This window comes from Myotis brandtii, unplaced genomic scaffold, assembly GCF_000412655.1.
Source record: "Myotis brandtii unplaced genomic scaffold, ASM41265v1 scaffold324, whole genome shotgun sequence".
In the NCBI taxonomy this organism is placed as follows: Eukaryota; Metazoa; Chordata; class Mammalia; order Chiroptera; family Vespertilionidae; genus Myotis; species Myotis brandtii.
The window spans coordinates 1270281-1280363 of NW_005362439.1; the positions used below are offsets into that span (position 1 = coordinate 1270281).

Here is a 10083-nt window from a genome sequence, read left to right on the forward strand (position 1 = left end):
AAGGGTATGGTCAATAGCTGTAACAAAGAGACCCCAACACACAGTGGCTTAAACGACCTGGAATTTCATTCCTCTCTCACATAGTCCCGAGCTGGTGGGACAGTTTTAACATCTTTGTCACATGGCTCCCAGGTGTCTGTTCCAATTCCAGACACTTCTCTGCTAATGGGGTGGAGGGAGGGCAGTGAGCAGAGATCTGAACTTGGACTTGTTCAGGGCAAGACTTAGAAACTCACTTTACACTTTTGCTAGCATCCTATTGGCCAGAACTTAGTCAGATGGTCTGACTGAGTTGCCAAGGAGGCTGGGAAATGTAGCCAGGTGTCTAGTTATAATTATATTACTATGGAAAAAGGAAAGAACATATGGGAGCTAGGGCCAACTCACATTCTGCCACTAGTACCCGGGGCTGCCCTCCAGGGCTGAGGCACCTCTTGCTCTGCTTGTTGACCCCAGAGTAGCCTCCCACAAATGCTGGGGGAATGAATGAGAGGATGGAGCCTGGAGAGAGCCCTCTCTGAACCTGACTGAGAGTGAAGCTGGACCCCAGAGCAGGGCGGGACCTTCCATGTGGTGCCAGGGCTGACGCGGGCCCCCTCATGGGACGATGGGCTTCTGGGGTGATGGGGTGGGGAAGCAGAGGGTGGGATGGGAGGCTTGAGGGATACACCAGGAGGTTGGGGCTGAGGCCACGAGGCAAAAGCTGAGACTCTGACTTCTTTCTACCTCTAGCCCCCTGGCATCTTTCTCACCTAAGGCTGGAGCAACTGGGTCCTGGGTTCAAATTCAAATTCTGCCATTCAGCAACTGTGTAACCTGAGGCAAACCATTAAAACTTCTGAGTTTTCATGTCCTCACCTGTAAAACAATAACAGGTCAAAAATGAAACCTATGGGCAGGAAAATGCTGGCTACAGTGTTCCGAGAACTTACTGATGCTGCTCTTTTGTTAAAATATGTTATTTTCTTGAACTATACTACATCATTATTTCATTGAATCAGAATCATGCTGCAAGAGGGGGGATTATTAAGCCCATTTTGCAGATGAGGAAACTAAGGCTGGAACCCAAGGAGCACCCCGACAGTGAGGGGCACAGCGGATGCTAACCGGGGCCGTGGGCCCCCAAAGCCTGTGTTCTTTTCACTACATCCAGAAGCCTCTCGGGTTGATGTTATTCGTGGAAACATCCTTTACCCCGTGCTAGTAACTGATTGTGAACACCTGGAGCGCACAGCACCGAGGATCCTCATAGCCCTGTCCTTGGAGCCAGTGGACATCCCCCTGTAGGGGTGCAAATGTCCCCATCTTATGGGGAGACACGATCCTGAGGCTCATAAAACCAGTGAAGGGATCCAGGGAGGAATGGATGTGGGCAATGAACCTCCCACCCATGGTGCAATGTCCTACCTCCTCTCCTTCCCCTGGACCCACGCCAAGCCTGGGAGCCAGGCGGGCTTTGGACAATACCACCTGAAATTAGAGTGGACAGGCAGGAGGGGTCCGCCCCTTGGCCTTCCCACGGGTCCTCACATAGCTGAGGGATGAGTCACACCCCCCTGGGGGACTTCCCTAATTGCCCACAGGTCTGGGGCTTGACAGAGTCCAGGCCCCAGTGCAGGGAGCTGGGAAGCGCAGTGGCTGGAGCGGCTCATCTGAGGTCAGGGAGGGTGGCATCTTTGTGCCACCTGCTCGGGGGTCTCCAGGGTTCTCTGGGCCAGAGGAGCCAGGCCAGTGCCCTGGGGCCACACGGTGACCCGATCAGCTGGGGGTGACAGAGAACTGGCCGTGCGTTCCATGCAGCCACTCGCCAGCGCTGGGACCTTGGGGACTCACTTACTCTCACGGAATCTGAGCTGCAGCCTCTGAGAAAAGGGGTCACCATGGTGCACTCTTCACAGGGGGTCGGAGGCCCCCAGTGGGATCGTGCTCATCTGCGAGAAAGGAGCTTAGCGCGTGGAAACAGTGTGTGCTGGCTGTTGTGGTGGTTGCTATCCTTGGCCCGGCTTCCAGAACCTCTGCCAGCTCAAAGCCACACACTACAGAGCGGTGCCCGGGGCCGGTTTGATTAGCCAATGAAGCATGTAACCCCATTTTTAAGGGGCCCTTCATGTCCCTCGTCGCCAGCCTCGGTTCTTATTTGGGGACCTGGAGGATTTCTGGTCTTCGGGGTGTGCCCTGTAGAGATGGCTGAGCCTGGGGAGAGGCAATCTATCCCCTTGCATCAGTGGGTTTCTGTCGGATGGCCGAGGGATGAGGTGGGGGCTTCGTGGAGGCCGTCGGGTGGGGACGCTGGCTGGTGAGACGTGTCTCCTCCCAGCCTGCGTCCCTTCCTGGTAACAGCCTGGCAGAATCTGCATGGCTTGGTGCCCTCTAAGCAGTGAACCCTGGGATGACGTTTGGGGGCCTGCGTTTTAAATGATCCACACTTTGTGGCCCTCTCCTTGCTGGGTCCACCCAGGGCCACTGTCAGGATGTGGCCATCCTTGCGCTGAGTGTGGTGGCCACGAGATGCTAGAGGACTGTGGGGCTGATTCACAGCACGCTTCGGGTGAGACGAGGCCCCCTCTAGGCCTCAGTGTTCCCCTCTGAGAAATGGGTAGGGGCTCTCTGGCTCCCTTTGCCTTCCTTGGAGAAGCCGAGGACGTGGAGGCTGGCCTGGACTGGTGAGTGTGCCTGGAGGGACCCACGACAAGCTCCTGGTTTGATTGGAGCCACGCTGGGTCCTTCAGGACTCCCCGAGTTGGTGGCCTTGTCCACACTGCAGAGGGTGGTCAGCACACAGGAGGCCTCCCCCCCAACTGAGCTCAGCACAGCGGCTGGAGGGCCCCGCTCCCTGGAAAGGAGTGAAGATTAATTAAAGTTGTCAGGGCCTAAGTAAAATCACCAATGTCAATTTCCTCCCTCTGGTTCTTGCTGTCAGAGTAAATTGGACAGTCATTACCTAATACGCAGCCTATTTTCCTAATATTTCATGGACCCTGAAGCGCTGAGGGGAACCAGGGAAGGTGAGGCCCTTCAGAGTGGGAGAGAGAGGGAGCCCTGTGGGGCTGAGGCTGTCCTGGCAGGGTGACCCCACCTCGGGCCACTCCCTGGGACGGTGGCCTCAGGAGGGAGCTCAGATGACAGCCCCTAGGGGCCAGGGGTGGGGCTCTGTCCACAGAGACCATTGTTCTGACCCAAATGAAGCTGAAGAATGGCTGGCTCCCTGGGCGCCTTCCACCTACTGGCAACAACTGCCAGCGACCTCCTGGTGCCGCAGCAACTGGTGCCTCCATGGACTGTGGTTCCAGACCAGGCTCAGAGGCAGCCTCAGTGTCTTAATCTGAGAAATGGGAATGAGTGGAAAAGCTTCACGGATCACAGTGGATAGTTCACACCTGCCCGGGTGCAGGCATCTCCACAGGGGACACTCAGAACCCCAGAAGTCCTTCAAGTCCCCACGTAAGAACCGAGGCTGGTGACAGGGCCCTCCCACGTGGGATGACATACCTCCACGGCTTATCAAAGCAGCCCTGGGCACCACCCTTCAGTGTGTGGCTTTGAGCTGGCGGAAGGTTCTGGAAACTGGGCCAAGGATAACAACAGCAGCAACAATAACAGCCAGCACATACCGAGTGGCTGTATATGTGTATGTGTGTGTTTAAAAGCTCCTCATTTCACGGTTACTTGTGGGAGGGCTTTGGCTGGGAGCGGGCAACGAGGACCTTCTGGGGTGTTGGAAACGTCTGGTTCTTGGTCGGAAGGCGGGAATGCCCGATGTAGACAAACAGAAACACTCACCGAGCTGTGCCCCTCGGCTTTGTAAGCTTTGTTCGTGTGTGTCCTGGGGTTCGGCAAGGGTCCGATTTTTCACTAAAAATTTTGGAAGGCAAGAGGACTTTCATTATTATTGGATCTGGGTGTGGATTTAAAGAGCAAGGAGCGCTCTGTGATGCTCTGTCCCCTGGAAGGGGGGGCTCTGGACTGGTGCCACCCTGGGCCTGGCACGGCACACTGTGCTCCACGACACTCTTATTTTCACCCTCTTGGTAAGGCCAGGAAGTAGGGGGGACCCTTGCCATTTCAGGGGCAGTGACGAGGTATGGGGTTGGGAAGGCCAGCAATGCAGCCAGCTTGGCCAGGTTTGCATCCTGGCTGCTACCTCTCACCTCGGGGGTCATGGGCAAGCCAGCCTCCGTCTGCACACCTGTGACACAGAGGGTGATGACAGAACCTGCCTTGGAGGGACGTCCTGAGGCACTGGGGGTGGGAATGTCAAATGGTGACGCTGCTATGCAAACAGTATGGTGGTTACCCAAGAAATTAAAAACAGAATTCGCAGATGATCCAGCGATCCCGCTTTGGGTGCATATCCAACAGAATTGAAAGCAGGGCCTCAACGAGATATTTATATACCTATGTGTGCAAGGTAAACACGATCAGGAATGTGAAGTGCTTGGTTCAGACAGAGAGAGAGCGGAAACGATGTGAAAACTATGGCCATGTGGCGTCCCTTCCCTGGGCCTTGGCTTGTGATGGCCGGGGGGAGGGGCCAGTCTTCCCTGCCTGGGTGGTGCCCACTGATAGGTGTCACCCAAACCGGAAACCCCTTCCCCTGCCGCTCCTGGAAGTGCCCTGCCTGCCCCAGGGATGGGAGTGGGAGGTTTTCTGTAAAGCAGCCTCCTGTGTTCCCCTTTCAATCGGAGCCTGAAAGGATCCTGAAGGGATACATACTCTTTCCCTTTTCAAGTTCCCAGCCAGCCCCGAGGCCTTGTAAGCCCACCAGGTGAGACTCCGGGCCCTGGAGGAGAGGTGCCCTCCATCTGATGGGGTAGCCCGGGTCACTTGGGGATGGAGGGGGAAGGTGCTCGTTTATTTTTACACAAACACTTCGAGTTCCTACGTGTGCCGGGCCCTGCTCTGGGCTTCAGGAAAGTCACAGACAACAGAAGCCAGGGCTGCCGCCTCCAGGGAGCCCACGAGCAGCCAGGATCTCTGCGATACAAGAAATAAAGTGACAGAGGCTGTGGGGGAGGGATGGATGGAATGAAACTGGCAAGGACACTGTGAACGGCTACCACCAAATCTTAAACTGTAATGTTAGTCTTTACCAAAGGTCTCCTGAGCAAGGTGGCGGGGGAGGGGATTCTATTATGCATGAGCAGCAAACTGCCCAAAGACCCTCTGTAGACACTCATGCTGCACCTTTGGGGTCCCCCAGAGCATAGCAGCTCTATACCAGTTCTCTCTCTCCTCCTCCCATCCCTGTCACAGGATAAAGAAGCTGGTTGGGGTCAGGGAGGGAGTCGGAAGGTAGATGTCTCAGACTCCACCCACCTCAGCTTTGTGACTTGGCAGCCAGTGATTTTACTTCCTCAGCCTCTGTTTGCCGATCTATGAAATGGGGGTGCTTGCTTGGGGCCCTGCCCATCTCAAACATCGCCCAGTGTATACGCTCCATCACACCAGGGCTTGGTGTTGTTCACCTCCAATCCCCGGGACACGGCGAAGAGTGGGGACCTAATATGTATTTGTTGAATTAACATGTGTGGTAGAGCCAAGTGTGGGGTGGAACCCTGAATAGACAAAACAATCTTGAAAACTGAAGAACCCAGACTTCCTGATTTCAAAACCTACTGCAAAGCTACAGTAACCAATGCAGTGTGGTATTGGCATACAAACAGACATATGGGTCCATAGAACAGAACAGAGAGCCCAGAAATAACCCTCAGATATATGGTCCAGTGATTTCGACAAGGGTGCCAAGATTATTAAACGAGGGAGAGGACAGTCTTTTCAACAAATGGTGCTGGGAAAACTGGGTATCCACACGCAAGAGAATGAATTTGGACCCTTACCCAACCCCTTATGCCAAAATCAACTCAAAGTGGATCAAGGACCTAAATGTAAGACTTACAACAGTACAATTCTTGGAAGAAATCATAGAACAAAAGCTTGATGACATTGGATTTGGCAATGATCTCTTGGATGTGACACCAAAGGCATAGCAACAAAAGAAAAATAGACAAATTGGACTTCGTAAAAATTTAAAACTTTTCTTCATCAAAAGACACTCTTTCACCGAGTAGAAAGGCAACCCACAGAATGGTAGAAAATATTTGCAAATCATCTATCTGATCAGGGATTAATATCCAGGATACATAGAGAACTCCTAAAATGCAACAACAGAGAAACAACCCAATTCAAAAGCGGGCAAAGGACTTGCACAGACATTTCTCTAAAGATGGTGGGCCAATGGCCAGTAAGCACATGAAGAGATGCGCAACATCATTAATCATTAGGGAAATGCAACTCAAACCCACAGTAAGGGGTCACTTGACACCTATTAGGATGGCTACTCTCAAAACAACAAACAAATAGGAAAATAGTATGGAGGTTCCCCAAATAATTAAAAAATGGAACTACTATAGGGCTCAGCAATTCTACTTCCGGGAATATACCCAAAAGAACTGAACGCAGGGTCTCAAAGAGATACGTGTGTATCCATGTTCAGAGTAGCATTATTCACAGTAGCTGAGCTGTGGAAGCAACACAGTGCCCATCAACTGATGAATTAATAACCAAAATGTGGAACCTTGAGAACAATTTTCTGTGAAATAAATCATTGCAATATGATAAACACTGTGTGATCCCACTGTGATGAGGTACTTAGAATAGTCAAAATCCTAAAGACAGAAAATAGAATGGTGGTTGCCGGGGACTCCGGGGAGTTCTTATTTACTTGGTGCAAATTTTCAGATTTTCAAGATGAAAAGAATTATGGGGATGGATGGTGGCGATGGCTGCACGACAAGGCGAATGTATTTAATACCGCTGAGCCACACACTGAAAAATGACTAAGATGGCCAGTTTTATGTTATGTGTGTTTTAACATGATTAAAAAAACACGGGAGAGTGCTCTGTCAACTCTGAAACCAGGCATGTCTTGGGCATCGTTACTTTTACTCCTGGGTTAGACCTGAAAGAAAGACCGGGGCCCTCCCTCAGTTTGGGGCGGGGGGACCGCTCATGCAGGGGGAACAGCTGAAGCAAAGACAGTGGTGGGAGTTTATGTTTCTCCTTTCTCAACAGAATGTGGGTCTAGAGCAGCACAGGGTCCCTGAGTCCAGTGACACCAGCCAGAGGGTCTTGATGGACATGGACGGCTCATGGCTGCATCTAGGAGCCTCAGTCTGCTGCTCTCTAAGTGCCCCAACGTTCCCAGAGCTTCACAGGATTGCTTAATCCCCCCAATTTAGGCAGCCTTTAATTCGTGGGGACACGGTAGTGGCCCCGGGGTCTGAACTAGAAATCAAAGCGGAAAGGCATCATTTACCATAAACAGGCCGGTCCCCAGTGGGTTCTGAGGCCCAGGGACGAGGAAACCCCGAGTTCCTCGGGCACTCACAATAGAAGCCACCAGCACACAGGGCTGGCGCCCAAGGCCCTGACCACGCGGCCCCTCCCCGCTCCTGTCTGGAGGAGCCTCTGAGGAGCTGGGAGGAGCTCAGGACAATGGCGGGTGGAGACCAATGGCTGGTGTTGGAACAATGGGCCCCAATCAATGCAGGAGACTCCTCCTTTGTTCTGAACTGTAACTGAAGAATAAAAAGAATAAAAAAGTATATTTTAAAGACAAAAATAAAATAAGTCCTGGGAGTCTGCGGTGGAAGTAAATCCCACCAGGGAAGAGTAGCCCGATCCCTCTGTTGGGCGTGGGCTCTGCCCCAAGTCCCCACAGAAGCTCCCAGTCCTCAGTGGTGTTTTGGGAAATGATTAACAACCAGGGCTGGAGGGAGACAGCCCTGATTTGTGGCGTTTGCTGATTCCTGTGGTGTAAATACTCCTTCCCCAGGCCAATCTCAAGCTGCCAAGGTACCCGGCTAAACAGGGTGGTGCTGAGAGTTAGAGCAAAGTGCTCACTCAGCACATGGCACGATGCCTGCTCGTCACTTTTTACTGTCATCCTTCGTTTCGGGGTCCAGGTGACCTGGGCCACAGTCACCGTGGCCCTGGCTGCATCCTGCCCTGAGGATCTGGCCCCCGTTGCCACCCCTCGCTGGCATCACTAGCAACTGGCTTCTCTGGTCTTTCGCCAGCAAGATTCAAACCCAAATCTGGGCGCATTTGTTGGAAACGTTAATGAAGCTCTATAGGGAGGAGGGGGCTTCCCCCTGTTCCCAGGGCGGCCTGGTTGTTGACGGAGTAAGTGCTCACGTGAAACGCCCAGTCACCTCACACTTTCCCGGCGCTCCACAGGCTCCGGGCTCTGTGTTTGATCACTTGGAAAGGGCTTGACACAGACAATCCAGGTTTGGAAGCAGACGGGAAAGAGCTGAAGATCAAGCATTGGGCGAGGTGCTCCTGGGACCCCAGCCCGGCCCGGGGAGCCGGGTGAGCAGCCATACCAGCCTGGGGCTTCTCGCCAGACACAAACCAGGCCCGGAAATGGGTGAGGGCGGCCAGGAAGCCAGCCTGGCCAGGTGCCAAGGAGGCCTGGCGATCTCTGGGAGCTGCCCCTGAACCTCCCTCATTCCCAGCAGACACCCTGCCCTCTGCCTGGGAGGCCATACCCTTCACCCACAGGGGCCAGAGCAGTGACGGGAACACAGGGTACAAGCACACCTCTCTTGCCCAACTTTGCTGAGTCACCTGCATCACTCAGTCATATTCTCTGATGTGGGCCCTTTGACAGTTTTGCAGCGTCAAAGGCTTAGCTGAGTCATCCTCACAACCATCTCTGAGAGTGAGAGAAAGGCCCACTTCACAGATAAGAACATAGAGGCCTGGCGAGATCCAGTGGCTCAGCTGTGAGCTGCATCCTGGCCACTTGATTGGGTCTTCAGATGCATGGTCTGGTGCTCTTGCAGCCAGGCCACCACGGTTCCCATGAGAGTGACTGGGTGTGTGGCACTGGGCAGAAGGAAAATTCATTTTTGTTCTTCTTCCATAGGGGCTGTGGCCACCCCAAGTCTGGCAGCTTTACAAGAACAGGCTTATAAATTCAGCAACACCCCATAATCCTTTTATGGGGCCCGCTGTGGTAATGGACATTCATCAGCTCTCCCAGGCTAAGTCTGGTGGGCCCTGGGAGCGAGAGGCTGAGGGGAGCCAGGCCCTCATCGGCCCACCCCCCCTGGCTGAGTAAATAGTCCCAAGGGAGGGGCAGAGCCACAGATTTCTGAACAATGCCAGGACTCTCAGCCAGGGGGCGCTGTGCAAACAGGGCAGGAAAGGAAGCCACAGAGGAGGACAATGGATCAAAACCCCTCTCTGGACACCAGCATTGGCATCACATTTGTGCCCACTCAGGAGCTCGTGTGAGCTGGGGAGAGGGGAAGTGTGTCTCAGATTCAAATGTCCAGGCCCCTCTCCAAACCTCCTGATTCTGAATCTCTGAAGGTGGCCCAAGGAGCGAGCATTTACTAAGAGCCTTCATGCCGCTAACATTTCATACCCACTGATTAGGAAGAGGCCAAGGACAATGGCAGGGAAGTGGGAGGTGGGTAAGATTCTTAGGCTGTCCATTTACTTACTCGACACACATCTGGCCTGGATCTCAGACAGGTGCCTCCATGTGGGTAGGTAGGGCCTGTCCACCTTCACCTGCACAGTGACCTTGGACCCCTCCCCTCCCCTCTCTGCCAAATGGGAGAAGTGTCTGCAGCCCCGGCCAGGTCAACCACCTTGTGATTCAATTAGGGTGTAGATAACTAACCAGGACACCTTGTATCACTTAGCATTCCAGCTGTTAGGGGTTGAGAAAATCCTGGGGAGACCTTGGACCCAGGGCTCCAGGCTAAGGACCTTTCACCTCCCCCTTTTCAGCTGCCAAGAGCGGGCAGAGCATGGCAGCACCTCCCTCTGTCTAAGTGGAGCTTGGCGGGGGGGGCAAGCAAGGGGGTTCGGCAAGGTCTCGCCTGGAGGCCAGACTCTACCATACTCTTGAGGCCCTCTAAGCAGCAGTATTGCTTGTGGGGCCCGACTTTAGGTTTTGTTTAGTCAGATCTGGGTTTTAACAGGTTACTAAATGATCTGTGTAATGTGTCCATGTGTTCGCAAACGTGTGTGTGTGTGTGTGTGTGTGTGTGTGTGTGTGTGTGT

At 53.5% G+C, this 10083-nt stretch overlaps 1 long non-coding RNA gene across 1 annotated transcript; it reads right to left on the minus strand.

The window, feature by feature from the left end:
- Positions 1 to 733: 733 nt before the first annotated feature.
- LOC102239608 lies at positions 734 to 9579 on the minus strand. Its single transcript, XR_313834.2, has 3 exons — positions 9516 to 9579; positions 3781 to 3852; positions 734 to 858 (listed from the first exon to the last, which is right to left on the minus strand). It is a non-coding gene; the product is annotated as an uncharacterized LOC102239608 (long non-coding RNA).
- Between the last annotated feature and the right edge of the window lie 504 nt (positions 9580 to 10083).